This window comes from Spermophilus citellus, assembly GCF_964194105.1.
Source record: "Spermophilus citellus genome assembly, contig: SCAFFOLD_288, whole genome shotgun sequence".
NCBI classification, from domain to species: domain Eukaryota; kingdom Metazoa; phylum Chordata; class Mammalia; order Rodentia; family Sciuridae; genus Spermophilus; species Spermophilus citellus.
The window spans coordinates 315,001-327,015 of record NW_027672945.1 but is presented as its reverse complement, the minus strand read 5'-3'; the positions used below and the strand labels follow the sequence as shown (position 1 = coordinate 327,015).

At 39.3% G+C, this 12,015-nt stretch overlaps 1 long non-coding RNA gene across 1 annotated transcript in view; it reads left to right on the top strand.

The window, feature by feature from the left end:
• Nucleotides 1-10,773: 10,773 nt before the first annotated feature.
• LOC308640333 overlaps nt 10,774-12,015 on the top strand; it is a 3,877-nt gene continuing 2,635 nt past the window's right edge. The window contains exons 1-2 of the long non-coding RNA XR_014020248.1: nt 10,774-10,830; nt 11,011-11,071. This is a non-coding gene — a long non-coding RNA (uncharacterized lncRNA). The remainder of the gene's footprint in view (nt 10,831-11,010; nt 11,072-12,015) is intronic.

The window sequence follows — 12,015 nt, the reverse complement described above, 5'->3', positions numbered from 1 at the left end:
CCAGGCTGCAGAGCTCATTTTCTGGGTGATGCTCTTTGGTGTGGTTAAACTTCAGCTTGTCCATTCAGTATTGAAAGGTGCATCTTCCTTGCATCTAGTTTTGGGCCGTTGTGGATATGGCTGCTGTAGTCACTGCAGTGAGAGTTCCTGTGCCCATAATTTTCACATCATTTGCATAGACATTTGGAGTGTGATGACTCAATTGTACAGTTTTTTTTTTGCATTTATGATTAAATTTTGCATTTATGATTATGAGCATCATTCATAGTTTTCTTTTCTATTTAATACTTTTCTTCATCCCTTTAATTTGGATAATATGGTAACTTATGCCTCAGGAAGACTTAGGAGGTGTTAACTCAGCTTCTATGTTGTGGAAACAAAGTAGAAAATTGGTAGCAGTTCTTATGTGTCTCATGGAAGTCTGTTTGAGATGTCAGAGCCTGGCCTTGCCTTTTTGGGAAGTAATTAGTTACTGAGTCTGTTTTTTTCAGCAGCCATGGGCTCATCTGTTTTGTGTATTTCCCCTTGTGTGTAAGTTGTAGGAGATTGTCTCTCTCAAAGAAATGGTCCAGTTTCTGCAGGTTGTTTAGTTTGTGTCAAGCACGTTTATGATAATCTGAAGTCCCAATGCATTGTTGACGATGACAGTTTTAAATCTGTTAGTAGGTTTTCAGTCCTCATTGTTTTTTTCTTTAATATTATTGTATATTTTACACTTTTTATTTCTTTCTTTTTATGTGGCAGTGAGGATTGAACCCATTTTCTCCCAAGCACTAGGCAAGCTGTCTTCCACTAAGCCACAACCCCAGTCCCTCTCCTCTGTATTCTTAGCCTTTCGCTAGTTAATCCGTGATGCTGATGTTCATGAAGAACTTGATTTGCAGGCTGCGGATTTCCTGAGTGTTGTTTCATCAACACTTTCTCTGTTACCTACTGTTGAGAGCCACAGCCGAAGGGGCCCCAGCAAAGTTTCAGACTGCCAGCTGATGATTGGCTCACAGCTGCCCCAGCAACTTCTAGCTGATTGGCTCCTCTGCGTTGATGCTCATTGGGCTGTTTGCCCGCCCTTTCAGCCTACGGAGCTGCTCATTCAGGGACATTTTTGGCTCCGCCCATGCGACCCAGCCAATCGGCCTCAAGAGCAGGAGGAGTGGGGGTGGTAGAGAGGCTTGTGGGAAGCCGGTGTAGGCAGTTGGACTCCTGAGGAGCTTTCTTGCTTGGCCTGTGTGGTTCTAAAAATAAAGTTTGTTTCTTTAGACAAGTGGCTCCTGAATTGTGCCCAGCCAGACTGTGGCATTTGGTGGGCCGCACGGGGAACAACTGAGGGTAAGTGATAAGGTAAACTGCTTGCCCCTGAGGGCAGGGTGAGAGGATGGGTAGCCATTTTAAGATTCTTCTTTTGTTTTGCTTCACTTTTGTTTTAAGTTGCCTGTCCCTGGAGATGAGTGAGACGGAAGAAAAACCGCTCACATCTGAGGAAAAACTATTTACATCTGAGGAACAGATAGGGAGAAAGGACGGATGCACATGTCAGGAGGATAGAAAGGCTATAATGATTTGTTGTTGTTCCATTTTTATTTCATTCTCTCTCGGTTTTGTTTGGCGTCATCTTGTTGGGTTGTATTATAGTAGAAATATGGGATCATAAATTAGTAAAAAACAAACCGAAAGAGTCTTAAGTAAATTGTTAGAGGAAGGAGGCATCCCAGTAAAATCAAGAGCAGTCAGGGCATACGTTGATACAATACAAAAATGTAGCCCATGGCTTTTTAAGGAGGAGTTGTTGAATATATCACAATGGAACCATCATGGTGAAGATTTAGAAAGAATAGAAAAGAAAAGCCCAGGGACTCTGCCAGTTGGCACATTGCCATTGTGGATGTTCGTATCTTGTTTGCTTAGTCCAAAGGGCTCTTAAGCTAGTCAGAGAAAGAAAGTGTAAAGCAGAAAAAGCCATTAGGGGAAAGTTACAACAGGAGACTGCTACTAACACCTTTCTATCACCAGAGGGTGTAAGTGTCCAACCAACAGCACCACCTCTACAGGAGACTGCTACTAACACCTTTCTCTCACCAGAGGACGTAAGTGACCAACCAACAAGGCCACTTCCATATGCTGGGAGGCCCCCAATCCCCGCAGTAGATAGTTGGGATCCTGAGACAGGATCTCAAATATTAACATGCTCTGTATTTGAGGCAGGAGGGCAGCAAATTCACCATGCTTTAAATTTCAAAAAAGTGAAGCAGCTAAAAGAGGCTGTAACAACCTATATTCCTCAAGCACCCTTCACTGTAAGCATGGTTGAATCCATTACCAACTTGAACATGACGCCAGCAGATTGGGCTAATATGTGTAAAGCTGTGCTAAATGGAGGACAATACCTGTTATGGAAGGTTGCCAATGAGGAATTTTGCAAGGAGACGGCTAGGCAAAATGCAGCAGCTGGTTATCCTCAGAGAAATCTAGATATGTTGTTAGGAAAGGGACCTTATGAGGATCAGCAGCAACAAATTGCATATGATCCTGGTGTATACGCAGAAATTGCTGCAGATGTGGTTAGGGCATGGAAGACATTACAAGGGCATGGAGGTTTACAAGGTCAATTATCTAAGGTAATACAAGGAGCTAATGAACCTTATGCTGAATTTGTAGATAGGCTTATTCAAACAGCTACCAGAGTTTTTCAGAATACAGAACAAGCAATGCCATTAATAAAACAACTGGCTTATGAGCAAGTGAATCATTGGTGCAGAGAAGTGATTAGACCATGGAAACAGGAAGATTTAAACACATATATTAAATTATGTAGAGACATTAATGAACAAGGGCAAGTCATGGCAGCTGCAGTAAAACAGGCTTTAGATGCCAGAGACATTAATGAACAAGGGCAAGTTATGGCAGCTGCAGTAAAACAGGCTTTAGATGCCAGAGACATTAATGAACAAGGGCAAATCGTGGCAGCTGCAGTAAAACAGGCTTTAGATGGCAGGCCAAGAACATGCTACAATTGTGAACAAACAGGACATTTTAAAAGAAATTGCCCCATAGGAGGAGGGTTTAACAAAACTAGGTGTCAAAGGAGTAGTATACCGGGTATTTGCCCACGATGCCATAGAGGGAAACATTGGGCTAATGAATGCCATTCTCAAACCACCATAGAGGGTACTCCATTATCAAAAAATGAACAAGGACCAGGTGTTTATCCATGATATCATGGAGAAAGGCATCGGGCTCCATTGCCAAAAAATGGACAGGGGGACCCAATGCTCCGGGGCCCAAAACCACAAATATATGGAGCACTGGAGGAACCCAGCAACCCCATCAGTGTAGTGCCCAGGACACATTGTCCATCAGATCCCTCATCAGACAAACCAGAGGGAGCGCAGGGTTGGACATCTGTGCCTCCTCCAGATCCGTACTAACTTCAGAGATGGGAGTTCAAATCATTCCCACAGGAGTAAAAGGACCTCTTCCCAAAGGAATAGTAGGCTTATTATTGGGATGCAGCTCTTCTTCTCTAAAAGGACTTATGATAAGTCCTGGGGTAATTGATCCCGATTATGAAGGTGAAATAAAAATTATAGCCAGTCCTCCAAAGGGTATATCAGTAATTTCACCAGGAGATAGAATAGCACAGTTACTAATAATACCCAGCCTACATGATAAATTTTCCAGTCATACTGTAGAAAGAGGTTCCAAGGGATTAGGCTCCACAGGTATAGATTGGGCTATACTTTCTTTAAATTTAGATTCTCGCCCCATGCTAAAACTAAATATTCAAGGACATGAATTTAATTGCCTACTGGATACAGGTGCAGACCTTTGCATCATCTCTCATCAAGAATGGCCAAAACATTGGCCATTACAACAAGCCACTCAAACGCTTCGAGGCCTAGGAGTGGTGACTAATCCCCATAGAAGTGCAATGGTATTAGATTGGAAGGATCCTGAAGGATGTGAAGGAACTATACAGCCATATGTATTGGATCATCTTCCCGTAAATTTATGGGGACGAGATGTCCTAGATCAATTAGGTTTGACATTAACAAATAACATCAACCAAAATGCACCCACTATTATGACTAGACAAGGTTTTAGGAAAGGAAAAAGATTAGAAAAACAAGAACAAGGTATAGAAGCACCAATACAAATAGATCAAGGAACGGACAGACATGGGTTAAATTTTTCAGAAAGGGCCACTGAGACAATAAAAATTACTTGCAAATCAGAAAGACCAGTATGGGTTCCTCAGTGGCCCCTGACTAAAGAAAAGATACAAGCAGCCCATGACCTGGTCAAACAACAATTAGCGGAAGGACATATGCAAGCTTCTGTATCTCCCTATAATACTCCCATTTTTGTCATCAAAAAGAAATCTGGTAAATGGAGATTATTGCAAGATTTAAGAGCCATTAATAATGAGATGGTTATTATAGAACCTGCTCAATCGGGGATTCCTCAATTGTCTGCTTTGCCAAAAACTTAGTATGTTTTAGTTGTAGATATTAAAGATTTTTTTTTAAAATTCCAATTCATCTTGAGGATAGTCCACGTTTTGCATTTACTATCCCTGCACTGAATCATGAAGGTCCTGATCAGAGATATGAGTGGAAAGTATTCCCTCAAGGGATGGCTAACAGCCCAACTATGTGTGAAATTTATGTTAACAAAGTAATCCAGCCACTTAGAAATCAAAATCCTGAACTACAAATATTTCACTATATGGATGATGTATTATTAGCACACAAAGATAAAAACACATTGCTAGAATGTTATGCCACACTCACAAACTTATTAAAAAATTATAATCTAGAGATCGCAATAGATAAAGTACAATTAAATTTTCCAATTAATTATTTAGGACTTCTATTATCCTCAACCATGGTCCGTCCACCAAAAATTCAAATAGGAATAGATCAACTCAAATCACTTAACGACTTTCAAAAGTTATTAGGAGACATAAATTGGATAAGGCCTTATCTAGGTATACCAACAGGAGAGTTGGGACCTTTATTTGATATCCTAAAAGGTCCATCAGATCCAAATTCACCCCGAATGTTAATGCCTGAAGCAAGAAAGGCATTAAAATCATTGAAACATATATGGAAAATATGCATTTGGATAGAATTGATATAAGTTTGCCTTTATTATTTATTGTAATACCAACAAAAAAATATTCCTACAGGAGTATTTTGGCAAGAAGGTCCATTATTATGGATACATTTATCTTATTCTCCTAACACTATTCTTACTAGGTATCCTGAGGCTGTAGGACAATTAATACTCAAAGGAATAAAAGCAGCAAAGGGAGTGTTTGGAATTTCTCCCAATAAAATTATTACTCCATATACTATGAATCAAATTGATGAGTTAGCTAATGAGTTAAATACTTGGGCAATAATCATGTGCAAATCTAATGTTTCATTTGATAACCACTTACCATCTAATCCTTTATTGTCTTTTTGGTCATTGCATCCTGTAATTTTTCCAAAAATGACAGAAAAACACCTATCATGAATGCTCCAAATATATTCACTGATGGGTCAAATAATGGTACAGCAGCAATAGTTACACCTGATCAAACTTTTACATTTTTAGTACCCAAACAATCAGCTCAAAAGGTAGAGCTTAATGCAGTATTACAAGCTTTTGTGATGTTTAAAGATTCTGTATTTAATTTATTTTCCAATAGTCAGTATATAGTTAATGCTACAGTATCCCTTGAAGATGCTGGTAGGATTTCCCCTTCCTCTACTCTTTTCTCTTTGCTTTCCACTATACAAAGTCTAATCTGGGACAGAAAAGATCCATTCTTTATAGGACATATCAGGGCACATACAGGATTGCCTGGAGCCCTTAGTTTGGGCAATGATTTAGCAGATAAAACTACACATGACATACATATTTTATCTACACTAGAAGAAGCTATAAATTTTCATAAAAGGTTCCATGTCAATGCTAATACTTTATCAAAACATTTTAAAATAACTAAGGAACAAGCTAGACAAATAATAAAACAATGTCAAAATTGTGTGACCTTTTTACCACAAGTTAATCTTGGGGTCAATCCTAGAGGACTGATACCTAACCATATTTGGCAGATGGATGTCACACACTTGCCAGAATTTGAAAAATTAAAATATTTGCATGTTACAGTTGATACTTCTTCTGGATTTTTGGTGGGCTCCCTTCATGCCGGAGAAAAAACTAAAGATGTTATAGCTCATTGCTTACAAAATTTTGCCACTGTGGGCGTTCCAAAACATTTAAAACCAGATAATGCTCCTGGTTATACTTCTACCTCTTTTAAACAATTTTGCTCAACATTTGGCATTACTCATATAACAGGAATCCCATACAATCCACAGGGACAAGGCATAGTTGAAAGAGCTCATCAAACTATTAAAATCTACTTATTAAAGCAAAAAGAAGGAATTGGGAAAGGGTATATATTCCCCAAAGTTAAACTTAAAATAACCCTTTTTACTCTAAACTTTTAAAATTTGGATTCATCAGGGCTTAGTGCTGTAGAAAGGCATATGTGTCCAAAAAATGTACATAAACCCAAGGTACTTTGGAAGGATATTCTAACAGGACAATGGAAAGGTCCTGACCCAGTAATTGTCTGGAGTCGGGGGGTCTGTTTATGTGTTTCCACAGGGAGAATAGCAGTCAATTTGGATTCCAGAGAGATTATCTAAAGTGATTTCTTTTTTTTTTTTTAGAGAGAGAGTGAGAGAGAATTTTTAATATTTATTTTTTAGTTCTTGGCGGACATAACATCTTTTGTTTTTGTATGTGGTGCTGAGGATCAAACCCAGGCCACACGCATGCCAGGCGAGCGCGCTACCGCTTGAGCCACATCCCCAGCCCTAAGTAAAGCGATTTCTACAGACCAAAAAGAAGATGATTTGGCTCAAATCCATAACAGCTGATATCCAGAACTCCAGTTTGGCTACCCTTACATCTGTGACAGAACCAGGATGCTTTTTACAATATCTATTTTATTATTGCCCTTTCCCACATCATGAAGTTCTATTTTGTTTTTTGAGCTCATACAGACCTAGGTTAATGTTTTGCTGATCAGTTCTATTTTTTGACTATAGAGTTTTTAAACATTACAATAGAGATTTCACCTGTAAAATGTTATAAGGCCTTTACTATTATGTTATTAGTTGTGTGCACACTTGTGTTTTATGTTGTATGTTTGTATGTACGTATGTCCATATATCATATATGATGAGCGCTCATGAAAAAAATGGATCCAAATATTCTTTTTTTTTCACGTGATTTAAATGGTTTATTTTAAATTGGGTAAACAACTGTTGTGAATTGTTTTACTATGTGAACAAAAAAGGAGGTTAACAGATCTGTTTGTTTACTTTCACCTTTCCTTTTCATTATATTTAATAATTCTCTTCAAGATAATGTAAATTGTTAAGAAAATTGTTTTCTTTTAGTGCCTTCTGGAATGTTACATAATTTTTTTCTTTAACCATTATTGCCAGAATTCCTATCTTCATCCCAGTGCCGGTGAAAACATTGTAAATTGTTAAGAAAATTGTTTTATTTTAGTGCCTTCTGGAATGTTACATAATTTTTTCTTTAGCCGTTATTGCCAGAATTCCTGTCTTCATCCCAGTGCCGGTGAAGACAACGTAAATTGTTAAGAAAATTGTTTTATTTTAGTGCCTTCTGGAATGTTACATAATTTTTTCTTTAGCCATTACTGCCAGAATTCCTATCTTCATCCCAGTGCCAGTGAAGACAAAGATAAAACCAATCTACAGCTTCTGCAATAGCCATCATTGAACTGCTTGCAGAACTTGCCTGGACTATGTATCACTTATATGCATTGTGAACTCACCTGTATGCATTGTGAACTATCTGTTGGTGCAGCGACTTGTGGTAGTGTTGGGGTATTTTTGCTGATGATGTCACCGGTGATACAATTTTTCCAAAAGGAGCCGTCAATTGGCTTGGTGTATCTTCCTCCCTTCTGCTTGTCATGATCGTTCAGCTAAAATTTGGGTGCCAACAGAGGTGAGGCAAAGAACCTCACCCCCCCCCCCCGCTGGTACAAAGACCTATCCAGAGGTGTGGCTGTATACTGGACCGGTAGTCAGTGACATGTAAGATCCAATTGCAATGGTACCAACCTAAGATAACGGGTAAGGACCATATGTACTATTGGACAACCTAAGGCAGGCACGGTCCCTAAGCCACATGCTTGTTGTTTAAACAGAGAGGGGGAGATGTTGAGAGCCACAGCCGAAGGGGCCCCAGCAAACTTTCAGACTGCCAGCTGATGATTGGCTCACAGCGGCCCCAGCAACTACTAGCTGATTGGCTCCTCTGCGGTGATGCTCATTGGGCTGTTTTCCTGCCCTTTCAGACTATGGAGCTGCTCATTGGTGGACTTTTTTGGCTCCACCCATGTGACCCAGCCAATCGGCCTCAAGAACAGGAGGAGTGGGGGAGGTTAAGAGGCTTGTGGGAAGCCCGTGGTGGCAGTTGGTCTCTGAAGGTTTTTCCTGAGGAGCTTTTTTGTTTGGCATGTGTGGTTCTAAAAATGAAGTTCGTTTCTTTTGACACGTGGCTCCTGAATTGTGCCCAGCCAGACTGCGGCAACCTACCTGTGGTTAATTTAGGTTTACCTTGCTCTTCTTTCTCTGGTTTTCTTAAGCGGCAGTTTCACTGGTTGCTTTTATCTGTTCTTTTCTGAAATGTGTGTTGGATGACTTAGATACCAATACAGCGCCACCTCTGGTGTTCTCTATGAATTTCCTATGATGGACTTTTACATTTTTTTCTTTCAAAATGGTCACCTTTTCTCTTGAGTCACCTCTTTGTCCTGTATCTTTTCATAGCCCTGTGTTTCATGTCCCCTTCCCTGGAGGCTTTTCAGTTTCTTCTGATCTGATTTCTGCTTTATCTCTCATGTTCTTTGAGATTTCACTGGTGGTGCATGGGATTTCACTGGTGGTGCACTTGTAGGGGTGTGGTTTATGTCCTGTAGAATGTTGCTGTGACCCTGAGACCTCAGTGTGCTTCCCGTTTGGTTGAAGGTCCATGAAGCCCTCCTGTCTGCATCATTTTCCTGACAGAGTTGGGCTGATGTCTCTGAGGGTAATTGTGGGTTCTTCATTGTTTGGGGTGGTTCTGTATGGTTTCAGTCCTTGAGTATGCTTCTGTGTAAGTGGCAGGGACATATTCTTTTTGTCTGTTCCATCACTGTGCAGACATCATAGCATGCTTACAGATGTGAATGGTGGCCTCTTTCACACACAGACTGTGTGGGATAGTTCAGAATTCTGGGCTACAAACTTGTTGCTTTACCACACACTGGAAGAGCTTCTGCCTTAGGTTTGTTTGCACCACCATTGCTACAGGCACAATGAATCTCTTTCACCACAGACAACCATTGCATATGTGGCCCAACCTTGATCAAAATGTTCTTGAGCACAACATTGGTATGTGTCTCATGACTGTACATTATGGTAGTGAACCGGCTCCCATTAAGAAGAGTTTGACAATCATTGGACATTCATTGTTGCTGTGAGACTTAGAAAAATAGCGCCTGCTGTTTATTAAGAAGATTGTTTTGAGAGTTATAAAACTTTGTAAGGCTGTTGTTTGGACAAGGTGACTTTTTTTTTTTTTTTTTTTTTAGAGAGAGAGAAGAGAATTTTTTTACATATTTTTTAGTATTCGGCAGATACAACATCTTTGTATGTAGTGCTGAGGATGGAACCCGGGCCGCATGCATGCCAGGCAAGCGCTCCCGCTTGAGCCACATCTCCAGCCCATGGTGACATTTTTGGGTCATAGAGTTATTTCTAAGACACGTGCCATCTTTCCACTTACCCCATTCTGCTTTGACAGTAACCACAAGAAATTATCAAATTGTTGTGTTTATTAATAAATAAATTAAATTAATCAAATAGAGAACTCATGTTTGTTTTGGTCATATAATAGTAAGCTAGTTGACTAAATTTGTTGTGGAGTAAAGTACCTGCAAACTTCTAGTTGTTCTAAGTGTAATCACACAGAATGAGCTCAATCTCCAGTTAACACATTGGGACCACCTGTGTGAAATGTTGTCTAAATGTTGTCTATGAAGGAATCTCCTTAGTGACCCCATGCCCAGAGGGTGGGAATGGGGGCTGGTTCTAGGCATTTCTTTAAGTATGGAACAATAGACTTTCAGAGGAAACAAGACATCAGTAAATACCATGTTGCCTATATTAATCTTGTAGGTATAGGGAGCCACTGTAGTTGGCAGAATCTCTCTCAAATGCTTAGTTTCATGATTCCTGCATTTTTCTACTCATCACCTTTCTTTTCTAAAGTTAAGTACTATCAGAAGTGCTTATATTAGCTCTGTACCACACAGGACATTTCTAGGACATGTAATTGAGGTGAAACCCTTAAAGAAGTTAGGAGTGATCTGGGAGCCTGTCTTACTTCCTGTGAACTCACCAAAGGAAGGGTATAAATCAATATGATGTTTGCCTTCTGAGTAGCCAATTTATATTGTAGGAATGGGTGTAAGAAATTGAATGCAGTAAAGATTTGATGGACCAAATCATGGAATTAATCAGGAGGCCAGGGAATCATGTGAACATCATGCATGTTGAGTGCAGATTTCTCATGCTGTCATTCTCTCCTGGCCTCCACTATACATTTGTGGGATATTTTAGATCTCAGTGACCTTTGAGGATGTGGCTGTGAAATTCACCAAGGAGGAGTGGGCTTTTCTGGATGCTTCCCAGAAGAACCTTTACAGAGAAGTGATGCTGGAAGTCCTCAGAAACCTGGCTTCTATAGGTAATAATGTTGGTTTTAAAATTAATCAAATAGAGAACTCATGTTTATTTTCGTCATTTATGTAGAAGGTGAAAAGGAAATCAGTTAGTGAATTATTGAAGCATAAATGGCACCTACAATTTGGCAAAGCATTTCTAGCTCCTAAATATTCATAAAGATTGTTATGTTCTCTCATTTTAGGAAACAAGTGGGAAGACAAGACCACTGAAGATCAGATTGAAAACTCTGGAAGCAACCTAAGGTAACTGTACTCACAAGAGGAATTCGTGAGGGAATCTGAGAACTGTCATATAATTTTTAAAGCAAACCAACCGAAGAAGTATGCATAGGGCTGGGGATGTGGCTCAAGTGGTAGCGCGCTCGCCTGGCATGCGGGCGGCCCGGGTTTGATCCTCAGCACCACATACCAACAAAGATGTTGTGTCCGCCGAGAACTAAAAAAATAAATATTAAAAATTCTCTCTCTCTCACTCTCTCTCCTCTCTCACTCTCTCTTTAAAAAATAAAAAAAAGAAAAAAAGAAGTATGCATGATTTGAAATGTATTTATTCTTATAATATTTTTTTTACCAGAAATATATACTTACCTGTAACAGGTATTCAGTCTTTTTAAAGTATTTGACATGCAAAAAGTACTATGAAATTGCATATGTGAATATGACTATGTGAATAATAGCCATAGAGAAGCTGTGTTGCAAAGGATTGTTTCCTTTCAATCTCTTTATTTTCAGGCAACTTTAACAAGTCAGAAAATCTAGCCTTTACATGATGTTGGTAGAAATGTAAAGACCTATAAATAAATAGAAAACTGTGAATGAGTTAGGTATCAATTATGTGCTGGTCACTTCGTCTTCAAAGAAGTCCTATGGTAAACTTCAAACTTTCCCCACAGAATAGTGGAAACCTTCAAATCGATTCCAATTTTTAAACAAACAAAGAAAAATTTTAATAGAGTAAATCCATGTGACTTCATTATGTGTGCAAAAGATTTCATATGTCCTTCATTCCTTCATAGGCACATCACATCTCACTCTGGACACAAATACTGTAAGCATAAAGAATGTGAAGAGAAGCCATGTGAATTTAAACAATATAGGAAATCTCTGGTTTCTCTCAAAAGTGTTCACACACAAATGTTGTTACAAACTGGAGATAGACCACATGAAAGTACAGTATGTGGGAAAGT